The following is a 19,485-nucleotide window of genomic DNA, read 5'->3' as shown; positions in this document are numbered from 1 at the left end:
GGGGGGGGGGGGGGGGGGGGGGGGGGGGGGGGGGGGGAGCAGGCGGGAGAGAGAGAGAAGGGGGTGGCCAGGGCTACAGCAGGGGCGCTGCCACACGGCCCCTCCGGCTGCGCCGCCTCCTGTCGCCTGCCGCGAGGGCTTCGCTCCGGTCGGCGGGGAGGGAAGAAAGAGGACTGCCCTGCAGGGCGCTCTGGTTCTTCGCGCCGCCGCCCCCTACAGAGCGGCCGGAGCGGATCAAGAACAACAACAAAAAAAGCGGCTGTGCCGCCCTAGGATTGGGCAGAATGCCGCCTCCAACAATCTGCCGCCCCAAGCACCAGCTTGCTCAGCTGGTGCCTGGAGCCGGCCCTGGTGGCACCTTAGAGACTAACAAATTTATTTAGCCTATTGTATTAATTCCCCCTGCAGAAGGGAGCAGCTTTGGAAAAATATCTCAGAGATGGTAAACCACTTGGACCAGCCCTTTAGGAAATGACAGATTCTTCTTTTCCACAGAAAAATGGAGGTTGCGGAAGAGGCCTGGAGAAACTCCACTGGTCTGTCCTAAACACTGTAGAGGACTGGTCCAGAGGAGGGATTGATGCCTAGAAGATATCTAGGACCAATTCAGCAACACTTGCTCATATGAGAAGTTAGCTTATCATAAGTCTCTACCATCCAGGCCTGTGAACACTCAGGATTAGATTGCAGCGTTAAATAAATCTGTGCATCATTTGCTTAATGGTAAGAACTCAACTTCCAAAAAAAAAAAAATCCCAATAGCAACTGTGAAGGTCTCAGAATAAACCTCCACAGGAGACCTGAATGCAAGTCAAAATGGATCGCACCTAAATCCTTACTCTCCTTCCCACACTGTTTTTCATCCCTGACATAATTACAGATCACTGGGGAGAGAGGAATAAAACCAGACCAAGGCTGTCTCAGACAATTACACCAGTTATTTCAAACAGAACAAAAGAATGTCAGGTTTGACCATACCAAATACTGCCAAAAGGCGCAAGGAAACCAATAAAGAAAAGAAACACCCCATCTACATGAGCACCATAAACTTTTGAGCAATGTTGTTTCAGTACAACGCTGAATATAAAATCTAGACAAATTCCTCAAACTGGTCAAATTGTACCATATGAGAATATAATTACAATATCAAATGTCTTTCCTAGCATTTAAGATTAACCTACCTTCCCCCCCCCCAGAAAAAAACAAAATGTGAGAAAATCTGGAAGATTGTTTAATCATCCACAAAAAGGAAGTTTTGCTTTTTTTAAATGAAATGACAGGGTTTTAATCTAATGCAGGAAATAATGTGCTCATTTCTATGCAATTAATTTGCTGGCTGTAAATTAATTGTAGTAAATGAATTGTAGACAAATGATCAAACATTTCTCCAATCTTTAATATGCTTTCAGCGAAACCAAAGTCAGTCAGTCTGCCCCCCACACCTCCAGCTTTCACGTAAGCCCCTTTTCCATACCATTCATTATATTTTACATGTCCAACATCTAAGATTGTTCCTTTAAAGTCTCTCTCAGTCAAAGGCCTGTACATTGTGCTGGACCACTTTCTTTTACTGCCAAGAATCTTGAATTTCTTTCCTGGCTGACAGTAATTATTCAGTTCATGGATGTAAATCCTTGCTGTTCTCCATTTGGGCACTTCTTAAATTCTTTGTGGATTTTAACTGAAAAAACTTTTCATTCAGTCAGTTCAGGAAACTCTGGAGACTGACAATTCAAGCATCAACTTCAATTTGTCTTTAACATTCTTCACTTTTAATCCTTTCCTCAGCCACTAGAAAGCGCTCAGCAAGTTTAAAAAAAAATAATCCTGCCAGAAATGTTTTTCTTTTCTCCTCTTGCCCCAGAGGTTTCACTCTCCTATTTTCTTTCTATCCTAATGGCCAAGTCCCTTGATGAAGACTCTAGGAAGCATAAGCTTGTGTAGCTCTAAATGATGGTCTCCTCAAACTAAACAGCAACAAAGCTGAATGCCATTTAAACCCTTTTCCCACCTGCCCGAGGAAAGAATTTATAGGGTAGTGAATATTTAGTGATGCACACATGTAAAATGAACTGTCATAATAAATAAAGTCTATCACTTCCAATGACAAGCAAGAGCTCTTCATTAGCAATTAGAATCTCCAAAGGTTCAGTACCAGCAGCTGCCCCTAAGTTTCGATGCTTATCCAACTTTTTGGAGTCTGCAGACTTGGACTGGATTTGTCACAAAAACAGTCTCTCATAATACTTCCCTTACTTTTCACTTCCAGCTAGGGAAGAAATGCCATTAGAACCACTTCTCTTTGGGGTAGCTATTTTGGCAGGAACCAGGAAGTGCCACAAGGAACCAATAACAATTGTATAAAAATGAGCACCACTGTTTTTGGACTCCACAGCCTGTTTATCTAGAACTCCGGGCAAAAGTGGAGGCCATCTATTTCATTCATACCAGTTTCCCAGCATCCAGCATAGAAGGCATAGTAAAGAAGTTGCTGCCAGGGAACCTGTTTGTCCTGGCAACCTCTGCTGCCATAAAGGCCCCTGGGAGCTGTTGGCAGTAGTTGTAAACTAGAGCTACTACAAAGGGTGCTCTAGCTTTTGCCTGGGACTGGACCCATGTCAGAATGGCATCAAACACAAAAGTGTCTTATAATCATCTTTGCAACCCCTCGCTGAGACTTGCAGTAACTGCTCTTTTTCCTAGTAGTGTTGAGTGTAGAAAGCACTGACACGTAAATCACAGTAGAACTGGAGGGCGATGGGGAGAGCAAGTTTATGACATGATGTTAAGATGTGTGGTTCTAGTATGAAAAGTGACACTTGTTAAAGTAGCATGGGGGTCTGTGTTCACTGTGCCCTGTGAAGAAAAGTAGTATTACTCCTTTTGCAGGTGGGAACCGAAGCACAGAGTGCGTGCCCTAGGTCACAAAAAAAGTGTCTGTGGCAAAGCTACGAGTAGATCTCTTACACCTAGAGTATCAGTTCAGTGCCTCACATCAACATCAGCTGGGCTGAATCCTGCTTCCATTAAAGTCATTGACAAGTTTCCTATTAACTCCAATGGGAGCAGGACTGGACTACTGTAAAATTTATAGGTTATTTCATATATAAGATGTAAGCACAAGTTGCACAGCCCCCTTTCCCTGCAGAGATAAACAAGATGTGATGACTTTCAGATTACTCATTAAGATAAGCAAGACTGATAATTTTCTTTGAGGCACTCTACAGTCATAGACTGTAGTGGTTAGTTAAGCTTACTTAGTACATCTAATCTATCTATATATCATTGCTACAAAACAAGTCTCAAGTGATGTTGGACAAAACTATCTCCATTTAATTCACAATAACATCCTTATAACCAAAGCAAAAGAAGGAAACAAAGGCCTACTGGTAGCTAAATAGGTCTTGGATGGAGCCGAGAGCCGACTGGAACCAAATTTCACACAAGAGTATGAGATGCTTCAGCTTTTCCCTCCTCTTTTAATTAACAGTTCTTTAGGAGGCAATTTTTAAAGATATTCAGGAAATATGAAAAATATACTAAGAAAAGTTTGCTTTATGTTGAAGTTACTAACACTGGCATAGTTAGTTCTGGCTTTTAAGGGAGCATTGCATGTAAGCTTTCCGAATTGGAATTTTTTGCATGAGTAATTGTCCGTATTGTGCTTGATGTTCCAAGCAAGTTCATGTATGATCCAACAGAGAATAGTTTTTACATGTTTCCAGCTGGACTCAAACACCTAGGACAGGGGTCGGCAACCTTTCAGAAGTGATGTGCCGAGTCTTCATTTATTCACTTATATTCACTTTAATTTAAGGTTTCACGTGCTGGTAATTCATTTTAATGTTTTTTAGAAGGTCTCTCTCTATAAGACTATATAGTATATAACTAAACTATTGTTGTATTGTAAAATAAACAAGGTTTTCAAAATGTTTAAGAAGCTTCATTTAAAATTAAATTAAAATGTTGATCTTACGCCGCTGGCCCGCTCAGCCCGCTGCTGGTCTGGGGTTCTGTTCACCTAGGCCGGCAGCGGGCTGAGTGGGGCCTGCGGCCGGGACTCCGGCTGGCAAGGGGCCGGCAGCCAGAATCCCAGACCAGCAGCGGGCTGTGGGGGGTCGGTGGCTGGGACCCCAGACTGGCAATGGGCTGAGCGGCTCAGCCCACTGCCGCTCAGGGTTTCCATCCACCGGCTCCTGCCAGATGGGATCCCGGCTGCCGGACCGGCTCAGCCCGCTGCCAGTCTGGGATCCCGGCCCTGCCCACATACAGTGGATACCTACCTTCTCCCTGGTTCTGGCCCATTCTCTTCCTCTCTCTCTGCACTGAGCTGAGGGTGGGAGTGCACTGAGCACAGGGCAGGGGGTGAAGGAGCAGGCTGGGGGTTGGGGTGTAGGGTCTGGCCAGAAGCTAGAATGAGGGAGGGGGCTCAAGGTTGGGGCAGGAGGTTTGGGTGTGGAGCGCTTACCTGGGCAGCTCCCATTTGGTGCGAGGGGTGCAGGTGGGAATGTGGGGGGAGGGGGTGCAGGAGCTCCCGTTTGGTGCTCAGGGTGGGAGTGGGGATGTGGGGGTGCAAGAGTCAGGATTGGGGGTGTGTGTGCAAGAGTCAGGGCAGAGGGCTAGGGGCATGTGAGGGGGGTGCAGGTGTCAGGGCATTGGGTGTGGGGGGCCTGGGTATGTGTGTGGGTGCCAGAGTCAGGGCTGGGGTCGTGGGGGTGGTGGTGAAGGAATCAAGCAGAGGGCTGGGTGTGTGTGAGGGGGGGTCAGGGCAGAGGGCTGGGGGTGTGGGCTGGGGTCATGGGGTGCTCACAGCAGGGGGCTGAAGGGGATATGCCCCTATTCCACCACCCCCTTCCCCAAGGCCCTGCCCCGCTTCTTCTCTGCCTCTGCTGGGAGCAGCGAGCATGCTGACTCCACTCCTCCCCCACCCTCGCAAGGGCCATCAGCTGATCGGCTGGCAGGGAGGGAGGGACGGAGAGGAGGAGGAGGGGCAGGAACCCAGCACACTGTGGGAAGAGGCAGGGGAGCTGGCAGGACCAAGCTTCTGCCCCCTGCCCCTTGCCCCCGCGGGAGGGGATGGGGGGGAGGGGCGGAGGGTGGAGAAGAGCATGACATTAAAAATCGGCACGCGTGCCATAGGTTGCTGACCCCTGACCTAGGACATGCAATATGAATGGGCCATTGCCTTATTTCCAGTATAACATTTCATTGGTAATCATGACTGAAATCCATAGTATTTATTATTTTGCTTTCATTCCAAGACCTCGAAGTACAAGATTCTGTCAGAGACCTTTCAGGAGCTCTAAATTCACAAATACCAAAAGTTAGAACCATCTGTGATTAAATTTACTGTAATAAATAAAATTTGACTTTTGCACATAGCATCATTGACAGTGCTGGAGGATTCTCTGCACCATGAAGTCTTTAAACTACAAGTTGAGGACTTCAATAGCTGAGACATAGGTCAGGGCTTGTTACAGGAGTGGGTGGGTGAGATTATGTGGCCTGCGTTGTGCAGGAGGTCAGACTAGAAGATCATAATGGTCCCTTCTGACCTTAAAGTCTATGAGTCTTAGTGAAAGAATGCCCCTCTTTCATTTTATCATTAGGAATGTTTACACTTACAAAGTCAATAGAAGACTTCTTTTCTGGGATATGACAACTAAGCCACCATTCCACCTCCACTATATTGGCCTGCTAAACCCAGGGTTGTGAGTTCAATCCTTGAGGGGGCCACTTAAGGATCTGGGGCAAAAATCTGTCTGGGGATTGGTCCTGCTTTGAGCTTTGGACTAGATGACCTCCTGAGGTTCCTTCCAACCTTGATAATCTATGATTACACTACCACCTTTCCCTCACTCGCAGCTGACATTTTATAGGAAAAAACATCCCTTGTTTTTCTTATATTCCATTTGTGGACCTCCAAGGGCAGGCGGTAATATTTGAACCACCAACAATTCCATCCAAGGACTCACAAGCCCTTTTTCTGCCCACGGGTATCTACTTTATCATCAAAGCTGGTTGTTGGGTAATTTCCCAACTGGGTTTACATAATCAAATATGAAACCCCAAATAAGGGTATTGATTCAATTGACTTCTGAAGCCACTTACACCTGCAATGTAAGTATTGTAAATTTTCCCCACTTATCCTAAATTTAGGAATTAGGAAATACTGTAATAAACCATTTCTAATCACGCCCAGCAATGTTATATAACAAATGAGAATAATTCTGTCACAGGTGGTACAATGGATTGACAGCAGCAAGGTGTTTTGGGTTATCTCAGGAATGTGGGTCAGTAATAAAAGGTGGTCACTGCAGCCTAAGGCATTCTACAGGTGAAGCTGCTGCAATAGCTATCCAGATTGCTTCTTTATGGACCACTGAACGACTTCACTGGTCTTTGGATCAGGGCCTATATGTTATGAGGGGGAAGTTTTACAATAGGTTGATGGTCTGGGAAGAAGTTTCAGTATTTGAAGGCAAGTGGAGATGAACTGGAGAAAAGGAAGTAGGATTTTGCCTTGGAGAGCGATCCCTACAAGGAATCGGTGACCTGCAGATACCATAATTCATGCAGCATTCAGTCAGATAAAAGCCCTTCAGTTAATGCTTTAAATTGAAGGCCTGCAGAGGTTGAAACTGCTGGAAGACCCAGATTACCAAACCGTCAAGTGTCTCACAGTTTGTCAGATCTGTGAAGTATCGCTAAGAGAGGCACTAGACAGTGAGGAGGCCTGTCTTTTCAATAAGCACGCATAACAACTGAGATAAGTAGGCAACATTAATTGAAATGCCTTTTTCCAGGACAAATGTATCCAAGACTTTTGGGTAGGTTTGTCAGGGGTTCATTCCTAATTGTTGTTAGCACAGGGAATGTTAGAATACCAGTAATACTAATATGCAAAAAACTCCTAATTTCCCCCCCTTTATTAAATAAGGATTCCATCCACTATTCAGAGTGTAACATCCGTAGCAGCCACGACTGTGCCCCTCCTGGAGAAAGGTCAAACTTAAAACACTAGCTTTTTATGGCCAGATTCTGCCTCTGTTACTTGCACTGAGTCTTTATTCTGTCAGTAATCTCCCTGAAACGACTATGGCTTCTGGAAGAGTAAGGTAATACTCAGTGTCTCACCCTGAATGGATACATCTCTGGTTGTAGCACTACTGAAGTTCTTCCACCTGAGACAGAAACCAAAGTGCTTGGGTTTAGAGGCTTTTTAAGGCAAATCTGAGTTTCAAAGGAATCAAATTTGACAGCCAGTATTGCCCAGTGGAGCACTGAATTAGGGCTCAGGACCTGCTTTCTATTCCTAGCTCTACCACTATCCTCCTGGGTGGCCTTAGGCAAGTCACTGACCTCCTTGTGCCTCAGTTTCCCCATCTGTAAATTGGGGATTATGATACACAGTTTTACAGTATAACCCACAAAAATACATTCATATAGCAGAGAATGGTGACAGCTGAATCTACATTATACTTGAAGTAGTCACTTAAATATAGTTATTTTTATAATACCACATGCATTAGGATATCCTACATGCTCATACAATATCTTAAGTCCAGCAGCAGGTGTTTGAGGAAACAAGACTTGCAATTTAAATTGTGAGTGTCAGTAGTGATCAGTCCCATGTCTCTACATTGACTGAGTTATTTTTAAAAGTTGAACATACCATTTTAGCTTATACTCTTTCTACTGAAACTTACTTTCTGTCTGTGTCACTTGCCCTCCAGGTTGTACTCTTCTTTGGACTCTGGCCTGCCAACACTTCTCCCTCCCCATATTTCTTCCACTCTTTGCTTTAGCCAAGGGCAAAGACTTTATCATTTTAAATTTAGAAGAAGCTGAAGGCATTGTTTCTCCCAAATCCAATATCCTGCTGGCATGATCTCAATCCTGATGGAGAGCAGACTTCAGCTCTTCTGGAGCAGAGCAGTGGCACTTGCCGAAGCCGGGACAGAAGGAAATATTTCACAGGGGTGGGGGAGTAACCCCTGAGCTGCCACCAAGAAATTCTTCATGATGCAGCAGAATCCTAAGACTACCTCACATCTCCCATCATGACAGCTGGGGCTGGATAAACAAGACTCCCATTTTAGCTTTACTAAATATAAAATTAAACATAAAACAGCTGAGGGGTTGTGATGAAGTGAGGAGAGTGGAGCAGGGGAGGCAGCAGAGGCAGTGGAGAGAGAAATACTCAGTACATGTGTTTTTATTGTAAAATGTACCTAAAACACAAACTCAAACCTGTAGGCAGACACTGAGAAGAGGAAGCGAAATTCACTTTAAATTCATTTCAAAATACATTTTTTCCAAACCATGATTGGACAAAAAGCCATAAGTAGGTGTCCACATGTGCAATCTAGGGGTGTGGTCAATGATGGAAAAAGGAAGGAATGGGGGTGGGTTGTGAGGTAACAAACACTGGTATTTGTTCAATACCCTTAGTGAGATCCTGACAAAAATCTTAACTTCCCGTTTTTCAAAAAAAAGTTCAAGCTCCACAACCATGAGGGCTCGAAAGTGAACCCCAAAGGCTCATTAAACAGAAGACAAAAAGTACCCTAAGTTCTTTTGGAAAAAAAAGTATTAGAGGGGTAGCCGTGTTAGTCTGGATCTGTAAAAAGCTACAAAGAGTCCTGTGGCACCTTACAGACTAACAGACGTATTGGAGCATAAGTTTTCGTGGGTGAATACCCACTTCGTCAGATGAATACCAACATTCATCTGACGAAGTGGGTATTCACCCACGAAAGCTTATGCTCCAATACGTCTGTTAGTCTATAAGGTGCCACAGGACTCTTTGTAGCTTTTTGGAAAAAAAAAAAAAAAAGTCTCATGATTTTTGGGAGCCTTACTCATTTTTGAACACTAGAGCAGGGGTTCTCAACCTTTTTCTTTCTGAAGCCTCCCTCAACATGCTAGAAAAACTCCAGGGCCCAGCAGGGAGTGAACTCAGGGCTCCGGGCCGTGGTGGGAATCCTTGGTCATATGCATGAGCACCACCTCTACCCTCTGACCCACCGCAACAGGCCACCTAGCCATCTGGGGCTGTGTGCCAGTGGCTATTCCCTGAGGGCTCTGCTGGACCCGGAGCCGCCCGGGCAGCTCTGACCGGCTGCGTGAGCAGTCCAAGGGGGCTGGGAGCTGAGGAGCAACCACAACCCCGGGCACCAGCAGCAGAATGGGGAATGCCACAGCTGCCTGCTCCATGACACCCCCAGCCAGAGGAGCAGCTGCCCTGCGCTGCCTGGATCTGGCTTCCTGCCTAGGACCTGGCCAGAAGGCAGGGCCTGAAGGGGGCTTGGGGGAGAGAAGGAAGAGGAGGAGAGGGAGGGTGGAGCTGCCCCCAGGACTGCCCCACTTTGGGTTGAGAACCGCTGTACTAGAGGATGGCTACACTAGTACTTTTAATTTTCATTATACTTATGAGCAAAAAGTAAAACTACTGTCTTGGAGTCATTCTATTAAAAAGAAAAACACCCCACACATCAGGTTGTAAGTGCCATGCTGTTTTAATTGCTACCACTCAGCACTCTCATATACCAGCAACGCCACAGAAGCATATTAATAACACACCCCTGCTTTCACGTTCCTTTCTCATTAAAATTTCACATCACTACATAATTCCATTACTCGTATACTGACACCAAAATGTAAAATACAAAATGCAAGTTTTCAGAATTACAATCAACACGATCAGAGCAGAGACATATTTGAACTTGCAATACTCTCCATCCTCTTCCCTCCAGCTGCTTTCCAAGGCAGAGAGAGTAAACAGCCTTCTCCCAGCTTCCTTACTTTCCACAGCTGAGAGTGTAGGATGTTTACAGTACCTGCCACTCAGAGCTCTCAAGAATGAATCACAAATCAGCTGGCCAAGTAAAGACTTCATAACTAAAACTGCAGGAAATATACAGACATCAAGTCAATGGAAGAAAAATATCCACTACATTTTTATACCACAAAATTCTTACACTTTTTTTTTTAATTCAAGATTTGTCCTTCTTTCTTGGTGTGTGAAAGGGGAGGAATAGTAGAGGAAAGTCCACAAGAACATTTAGCTTGGCATCTCCAGAGGATATCCACCATCAGTTTGACAGTTGTGTTTCAAGACTTCATGCCAGCTCAACTTCTGACGAAGCTGTGCCTGCAGACAGAAGATATTTCACCATTTTAATTAGAGTGCACAAAAGCATGTTAACAAAAGGAAAATACAGAACACAATATGCTGTCCAAACAGGATTCAAACTTTTTAATTAGTAGTAATAAAAAGACCTAGAGTGATGGGTTAGAGGAATGTGGAAAACAACTTTATGTACTAGAAATAGCCACCCAGTGAGTCTAAGTACTCAGCCTACCTGCCAGGAAGCGGGATGGGAAAAATATAGTGTTAAGTGTTGTTTGCCATCAAGGCCTGTAGTGCACATATGAAGTTGCAGAACAGGCCATATTATATTATCTGTAATGTTTTATTTCTGGAAGCACCCACTGTGTGCTAGATGATGTAAACAAAGAATATTCATTCATACTCATAACACTGCTACTGCCAAAGAGATGCAATATGGGGAATTTTATGGATTCAGATTAAACCAACCTGCAGAAGAGAAAAATTAGCCTGTTGCTGAAGAGGCAAGAGAGGGCTTTACAATACTCTGCTTATTCAACAGAAGGTTTGAACTCATTTCAGGACTGGCTCTGGCACTGTTCTAATCAAGCTGTTCACTTGTAGCAGAGAAGACTGGACAAAATTTGAAGCATCAGCATAAGGGCAGGAACTACGTTTTATTTGGGCCAGAGTTTACCATTCATGCATAACTCCTATATCATCAATTGCATCACTTTTGAAAAATCAGGCCAGTTATTTGGCAGCCTGATTTTTCCCACTCATTTTTAGAACTCTTGACCCCAGTTAAGACAGAGGTGACTATATCATAGAGAGAGAGAGAGAGAGAGAGAGAAAGTGGCTATAAAGTAGCAGACTGATACTTTGGCATATGTAGAAGGGTCACAAAATTGTGCAAGTCTGAAAAGTTCAAAGGGACTTGAACATTTAGATCACGTCCAACATTTAGATCATGTCCACAAGGCCAGGTGAACTGCCTCCAGATGGGATTAGGTGCCACACTTGCAACCAGCTGGCAAATGTGGAGGTACATAAAGAATTAAAAGGTTTACTGCTCATCTTAAGCTCTCCATGAGGAGTAAGTCATCTCTAATTAGCAACTAATAACACGAATTCTAAATAAGCTACCATGCAACTTTTCAATTTTGAACTCACAGAATATATCAATTCCTAAAAATTTCATTTTAATTGTTTAATAAGGTCAGGGGTTGGGTGCCCGTCAGAGACACTCGGTGAAAAGAGAAACCATTGATCCCCAGCTGGGAAGCCAATCTTTTGGGAGTGCCAGCCACCTTTCAAGAGACAGGATGGCCTGGTGCTGGACCAGATACAAGTTAAACGAGAAAATTAATAGACATAAGCTCAGAAAAAGGAAAGAAGAAAGGGAGTAAAATGTGTAATCGGTTGCTAGGTAAAAAGATGAGACTTTTCTCAGAATTAAATTGCCAGTATGTCAGAAGGGATCACACTTCTATTAAATGGAGAAAGAAAGAAGTCAGGAAATTCAGCTGAAGATTCCCATGGTAGTTTGAACACAACGCTTTTGTTGATACATCTCTGATGGGGTTTCATTATAACTTTAGAGGACAACATTGTTAGTTCTTCCAACGGCTCCGACCAAACAAAGAAAAAACCCCAAATCATCAGATTACGTATCATGACATTACCTCAATAGGTATAGTCTGACAGCTCCGTTATGAATATTTTCACATATCCATTGTGAATAGGGCTGTCAAGCGATTAAAAAAATTAATCGTGATTAATTGTGCTGTTAAACAATAATAGATTATCACTTATATAAATATTTTTGGATGTTTTCTACATTTTCAAATACAACACAGAATACAAAGTGTACAGTGCGCACTTTATATTTATTATAAATATTTGCACTGTAAAAAAAATTGTATTTTTCAATTCACCTAATACAAGTACTGTAGTGCAATCTCTTTATCATGACAGTTGAACTTACAAATGTAGAATTATGTAAAAAAAAAAACTGCATTCAAAAATAAAACAATGTAAAACTTTAGAGCCTATGAGTCCACTCAGTCCTACTTCTTGTTCAGCCAATCGCTCAGACAGACAAGTTACAAGAGATAATGCTGCCCACTTCTTGTTTAAAATGTCACCTGAAAGTGAGAACAAGCACTAAAGATTCAGCTTCAACCACCATTCCAGAGGACATGCATTCATGCTGATGATGGGTTCTGCTCGATAACGATCCAAAGCAGTGCAGACCAATGCATGTTCATTTTCATCATCTGAGTCAGATGCCACCAGCAGAAGCTTGATTTTCTCTTTTGGTGGTTTGGGTTCTGTAGATTTCGCATGGGAGTGCTGCTCTTTTAAGACTTCTGAAAGCATGCTCCACACCTGGTCCCTCAAATTTTGGAAGGCACTTCAGATCCTTAAATCTTGGGTCGAGTGCTGTAGCTATCTTTAGAAATCTCAGATTGGTACCTTCTTTACATTTTGTCAAATCTGCAGTGAAAGTGTTCTTAAAACGAACAACATGCTGGATCATCATCCGAGATAGTTATAACATGAAATATATGGCAGAATGCAGGTAAAACAGAGCAGGAGACATTCAATTCTGTACACTTTGTATTCTGCTTTGTAATTGAAATCAATATATTTGAAAATGTAGAAAAACATCCAAAATATTTAATAAAAATCAAATGGTATTCTATTAACAGTGCAATTAATCACGATTAATGCTTTTAATTTCGATTAATTAATTGCGTGAATTAACTGTGATTAATTGACAGCGCTAATAGTGAATTCTATATGGAGAATAGTTTCAAAGTTGGGTGCCTAAAGTTAGGCATATTCTGGCTATCTTATAGCATCCCATCAGAAACTTATTTATCTACTACAGTCAAACCTCGCAATAACGCACCCGACGATAACGCGAATTCGGATATAACGCGATCATAAGTTGGCTCCCCTTTAAGGACGTAATACTGTTCGCGTTTTGCCAGAATACTTTTTTTACGACATTTATAAATAAACTGCGTTCTTCCGGTCTTATAGGATAAAGTGACTCATGGCCATTGCAGGCCCATTGCACTTAGTTCTCGGGTTGTACGTGTGTATGGTGTTTGCCTATGAACTTCTTATTAATTTCCTATATTTTAAAAAATATTTTACCATTATAGATATGCCAGTTCGCAAACGCAAGTCGTTTTCTGCCCAAGAGAAATTGTACGCCCTGGATCAACTAAAGAAGGGCAAACAACAAACTCAGCTTGCTAGAGATCTAGGAATTAGCGAGTCCACTCTGCGAGGGTGGAAAAAAGAAGAAGAAAAGCTCTGTAGCCTACCCTGCATTCTTGAAGAGGAAACTGGTTTACAGCATAAAAAGGTCAAGTTTGCTAATGATGAAAGCTTAGATTCAGCCTTGTACCAATGGTTTGTCCAGGCTCGCTCAGAAGGGGTTCCCATTTCTGGCCCTATTCTGAAAGCTCAAGCAGAGAAATTTGATCGCCTTATCAATGGAAATGAATCCAAATTTAAGGCGAGTAACGGCTGGCTGGACAGATTCAAGAAAAGGCACACTATAAGCCAAGTTCTTGTGTCTGGGGAAATCCGCTCAGCTGATAAAGAGGCTGCCGATTCCTACCCAATTGAGCTTAAAAAGTTGCTGGAGGAAGGTTGCTCACAGCTGATCAAGTTTACAACTGCGACGAGACTGGTTTATGCTTTAAAATGTTACCCGATCGCACCCTCGCAACCAGGGCTGATAGTCACAAACGAGAAGGCTTTAAGCAGAGGAAGGACCGAGTCATTCTCTTGTTTTGCATCAACAAGTCTGGCAGCCACAAAGTTAGAACTCTGATGATTGGAAAAGCGAGGTCTCCCAGATGTTTTCATCATGTTAATATGAAGGCCCTTCCCTTTAAATACACCAACAGCAAGAATGCATGGATGAATAGCTCCATATTTAAAGACTGGTTCCATAAAACTTTCGTGCCAGCCGTTCGGGCTCATTTGCGAAAACTCAAGCAGGAGGAAAAAGCTCTCCTCCTGCTGGATAATTGCCCTGCCCACCCCCCAAGTGGAAAATCTTGTCAGTCATGATGGCAAGATTAAAGTCTCTTATCTCCCAAAGAACACTATGCCAGAAATCCAGCCACTGGACCAAGGCATCATACCGGTATTTAAGCAAAACTATTGTCGCGAAATGATCAAGCAGATGGTAGCGGATAACAACTCCTCCGTCGACACATCACTCAACTTGAAAGAAGTCTGTCACCTCGGCGGGAAAGCCTGGGATGCTATCTCTGCACGTTGCATTGAACGATGCTGGATAAAGGGTCTTGGTCCAGCTTTTCCGTCGTCTACACACGATGATGGTAACGATGACGAGCCTGAATTTACAAGATTCGTCGAAGACGATGTACGTTTAGCCGAAGAAGCACTCAGAGAATATAAGCACAGTCATCATGATATCCTCAACCAAGGATATTACATAGGAGTTGATTGAGATGGATAGCAAGGGAATGGGTACTCTATTGGAAAAGGCACCTATTACTGCCTGTAGGGTACACCATTAATTTTGGTTTTATTATAATCAGTGTTTACCCCGGCATATTATCAGATATTTTATCTAATACCTATGAAAACGGAGGTAGTGTTTGTGGGCTGGGGGGAAGACAAAGGAGAAATAATAGAGATTATATCAGCCCTCCTAATTGAAGTAGCAGGACTACCATTTGTTAGACAGGTTTGCAAATGGAGCTTATGTTGGCTCCTCATCTACTACTAGATGTCCAGGTAGCAGCAGTAGCTAAGGGTATTTCTCCCCCATCTGTCTGGTAAGAATACTGCAACCTTTCCTTTTAGATGCAGAGTTCACCACTATTATTCATAACAATCTCACCCCAACGTTTGATTACTGCAGCAGATGCTACCTAGGGCTGCACACCTTTAAGCCCTACCTGAAATTTTAGAGATTGCAGATGTTGCTTATAAGTTGCATATAAGTGCTGTGCCACACTACACTACCATGCTCTGCGATACGCACACTTTCATTTGGCTTCAGAGTGATGTTTAAAGGTGTTGCTTTTGACCTATAAAGCCCTTAAGGGTGATTGTTCCAACTAGTAGAGAGACTGTCTCATAACTTACAGAAATACTACAAAGTTGGAATCAGCTGGGACACCTGAACCAACAGTCCTCATTTTAACTGGAAAGGAAGGGTGACAGGCCATTTTCAGTGGAGAGTCCTCTATTTTGGAGCTTAATTCCACCTCCACTGTCAGAAAGATCCAGATTCCCAAAAATGCCCATTCTTTCAGCTTTTCACCAACTAGTGTAGAAGTGAGAAATAAAGAAGAATTTATGGTATCTTGGAATTCTGGATATCAATGCACCAGAATGTGGTATAGACTTTTGTTTTAAAATGTAAATAATGGACAAGTGTCTAGAGGTAGAAAGATGCATTTTTAAGTCACACTTATGTGCTTCTGGAAGAGTCAAGAAATCCACAGTATTTTCAAGATAGCACGCAGTGGGAGGGAGGAGATTAAGGGCAGATTTATTAATCTACATCTTGGGGCCTCACATGCTAAAACTGTGGATTGGCAGAGTATCTGTGTGCTTTTATGGGGAAGGGAGCAGAGATGTGAAGGTGGAATGGAGGCCCAGGACCTTCAAAAAGGTCACTATCCAGGCCAACTGCTGTTTGAATTCAGTGTTTTACTTCACTATAACCTATGCAGTGTTATCCAGGATGCCTCAATGCCCAGCATGACAACATGGTGAACTCAAAGAGCAGCAGAAGTAGGAATTCCTAGTACTGACATGGCTGGACCTACTGGGGTTAAAGTGGGGCAGCAACTGTATAGGACTACAGCTTAGCAGAAGAAATTAAGGTCTGGGGAAGTGGGGAGGGTGAAGATAGGCTGCTGGAAGAAAAGCTTGTTCCTCAATACTTAAAGTAGCACAGTACTGGTGGGCGTGAGCCTGGGTTAGCCCCAAACTGTCTGTTCTCATTACGTTTACCCTTCCATTCACCGCACCAACCCACTATCCGTCACTAGATTTGAATCAAAGAGAAAGACTACAGAGTGATTTGAAGAAAGCAGAAAGCAAAACCAAATCAAATCAATGAACCACGGCCACCCGGCACAGACCCCAATTTGCAAGCTACAGACAGCCTGTATCTAAAGAGACTGTGGTCTTTTCATGAGCTTTTATTCCACATTAAGCATTAAAGGGAAGCACTTCAAAAAAAAATCCTAGTCTCTAGTTCTTCCTCTCTTTTAGGTAAGTTAAGACATCACAAAAATCTAAAGTTAGGTGCGCACTTACACAACGTTTTCACAACTCTGTTACGTGTTTGGTATATTTAATAACCCAACACTTAGTATATTAATACACACAGCAGTTTTTCCTAATCTTTGGGCCAAACTGTATCCTGATAGTGGGAATTTAAATCAAGTATCTGAGGGAATTTAGGCCTGAGCTTGCAAACATGGGGACAACTGTATATTACCCAAGTACATACACACCTGAAATACGCGACATTCTCACAACTATTTGAGATCACAGTTCATTTACATGCTCCCTTATACTCCCTGTCGTATCCCACCGATACTTCTGCTTCCCTCACACTCCACCATTCAAATGGAAAGGGGAGGCACTGAATCATTTGGATAGTCTGGCACTGGCAGAGGCAGCACTAGTTAGACTTTAAGCTCCCGCATGCTGTATTTTATGAATGGGAAAGCTCCCCATTAAAATCTGTGAAGTTGACAGCTTGCCCACTTTCAAGTAAACCCCCCCCCCCCGCCGAAAAAAACTCACCTCTGCCATAGGTGCATGGACGGTAGAATAGAGTAGAGGCAAGTGATCACCTCTATCAGGCAGATTCAGTGCTGTAGCCCTCCCCAAGACATTTAGAGGTCAGCAGGGAAAGCGAAGAGCAACAGTCTCAAGGAAACCCTGAAATATTTCAAATCTGTTCCCTGCTCTAAGGAGTCTCTCTGGGAGATGGCGTTACCTTAGTCCTGACATGGTCCTAACATCCAGGTAGATGTTTCCAAACACCTTGCTGGCACCCCCTAGATCAATGGTATGTCTTGGGAGCACGGTGAGGGTCTCTGAGAGTATATGAATAATAGTGCAGATTTGGAGTTGTGTGCGGGCACAGAGAAAATGGCAGGTGCTGTTAGGGATGGGTGTGGTGTACTCCCAGTGTATATGACCACACCCTTAGAGGCACCATTAAGGCTTTTGGGCTGGGTGGGAAGCACGACCTTAACTGCATTTCCTCTTTTCTTCTAATGCTTTTATTGTGTGGCTGAGTGGTTTTTTTGGTTCTCAGATAGGTCTGCTTTTGGCTGCCAGTTTCTGGAAGGGTGCATGGCATTGCTAAGCAACCCTAATTCCCCATTAACAGAGACTTTTGTTACTGAGCTGCTGCCCTTTTTTTTTTTTTAAATAATGAGAGAGTGCTAGTACTGAGGAAGGTATGACTAGGAGGCATCCTGGGCTGGGGGCATGATGTGGCTTCCTGGTCAGATCTCACCACCCATCAGCTCCACCCTTCCCCCTCCACATTCTGGGCAGGAGTGGAAGGATCAAGCTAAGGAGTGAACCTGGTAGCTGACAGGATAAGGAGTGTATCTTCCAGGTGGAGGCAGCATCAGTGAAGAGCTGCTGAGTTTTTGCTTCACATTGGGACCTAGTTGGGGGCAGGGAGCTCTGCACGCCCCTTGGCTCCTGAAATGGTTATGAGGAAGGCCAGAATCTCTTCCCCTGATTAGGGAAGGAGCTCAGGGGAAAGGGAAATGGAAGCTCCAGAATGCCTCACGTGTCTCCAAAGCCCTGGGAGGCACCCCCAGGCAGCTGTGCACCCACCTTCTGGCGGCATGCAGATGTCTGGGGGTAGTTCATACATCTCCTTGCCCCTCCCAGTATTACAGCAGTCTACCCATGGAATGGACCCAGACTGACTTAACTACACTGTGTAACCATCATGAAATCAGCATGGTTATTCTCTGCTGCACACACAAATCCCAGCACTGCGTGCCAATGGCACGCACCAGTCATTTTAAAAACAGGACATTTTGGAGTTGGGCCTTTAGGAAACCTTTGACCAAGTAATCCTAAATTTGCAGCACAAACTCTATTTCATACCCTAATCTGGCATGCTCATTTTCAGGCCAGTTTCACTAAGTTTGTGGATTTTAGAGCACTTAAAAAAAAATGGCTCCAAACATAAAACACCTCTTAACACTAACTGCTGTGAGGACCACTACATAAGACAAACTTATGAAATAAAGGTTCAGCAGATGGTTTCACAAGCTTGTGTGAAAGGAACAGCTATAGTTAGGTTTTGTACAAACACCAGGGCTGGCTCCAGGCACCAGCAAACCAAGCACGTGCTTGGGGCGGCACATTTTCAGGGGCAGCATTCCAGCCAGCCTTTTTTTTTTTTTTTTTTTTTTTTTGCGCTTGGGGCGGCAAAAGCCTAGAGCCGACCCTGGCAGCAGCAGTGCATCCTGCACGGGGGCGCCCTGGGGCCGCTGCAGTTCACGTCGGGGAGCAGCGCCCGCACCTTATGGCTGGGCGGGCTCCGAGCGGGGGACACTAGGGCTGGGGGCCGCCCCGCGGGCCGCACGGAGCCACCTGCAGGTGCCGCAGGGCGGTCGCCCCCCAGCACCGCAGCCGGGGCTGGGCGAAGCGGCCCGAGCCACCCAGGGACTGCGGCAGGGCGGCCAGGAGCAGCATAGTGGGGACCGGTGCCCGGGGCGCTGCCGTGCGGGGCCCAGGTCCCGCTCTCTGGGGCTTCGCTCCCTCTGGGGCCACCCTGCTGCGGCTCCTCAGCCCCCTGCCAGGGCGGTTCCCGGGCTCTGCCCTCCCTGATCCCGGCCGGTCCTGGAGGCAGAAGCCCTGGCTGGAGGGACCCTGAGCTGAGACGCAGCCCGGGAGCCCCGCTGCTTACCCCGACCCTGCCAGCGCCGGACCGGCTGGAGGCGAGGGGGGAGCAGGCGGAGTCAGCACTGGTGGGGGGAAGCCCAGCGCTGGGGCAGCAGGGGGGTCGGGGGGGGGGGAGAGCCCAGGGCTGGGGTGGGGGGCAGCCAAAAACATTTTTGCTTGGGCCAGCAAAAAACCTAGAGCCGGCCCTGACAAACACTCTGAAATAACTTTGCAGGAGTCTGAAGTAGGAAGGATAGCTAGCAGAAAAGCCAAACGGTTTCTTGGCTCAGTGAAGGAAAGAGCAAGAGCTGAAAATTTATAAAGTTATTTCCCCATCTTTGAGTGGAACAACCTGTTTTAAACATTAGTACACTGACTACCACCAGGTGTCAGTACAACCTAAAAAATTGCTATTTGTCGCCCCT

At 44.7% G+C, this 19,485-nt stretch overlaps 1 long non-coding RNA gene across 4 annotated transcripts in view; it reads right to left on the bottom strand.

The window, feature by feature from the left end:
- Positions 1–8,897: 8,897 nt before the first annotated feature.
- Positions 8,898–19,485, bottom strand: part of LOC112102481 — a 57,893-nt gene continuing 47,305 nt past the window's right edge. For all 4 annotated transcript variants that reach the window (XR_002907744.3, XR_002907740.3, XR_002907741.3 and 1 more), the window contains exon 5: positions 8,898–10,156. This is a non-coding gene — a long non-coding RNA (uncharacterized LOC112102481). The remainder of the gene's footprint in view (positions 10,157–19,485) is intronic.

Source organism: Terrapene carolina, unplaced genomic scaffold (assembly GCF_002925995.2).
Source record: "Terrapene carolina triunguis isolate 2854851 unplaced genomic scaffold, T_m_triunguis-2.0 Scaffold42, whole genome shotgun sequence".
Classification (NCBI taxonomy): Eukaryota; Metazoa; Chordata; order Testudines; family Emydidae; genus Terrapene; species Terrapene triunguis.
The sequence above is the reverse complement of the archived record's forward strand: the minus strand, read 5'-3'. Positions and strand labels throughout refer to the sequence as shown.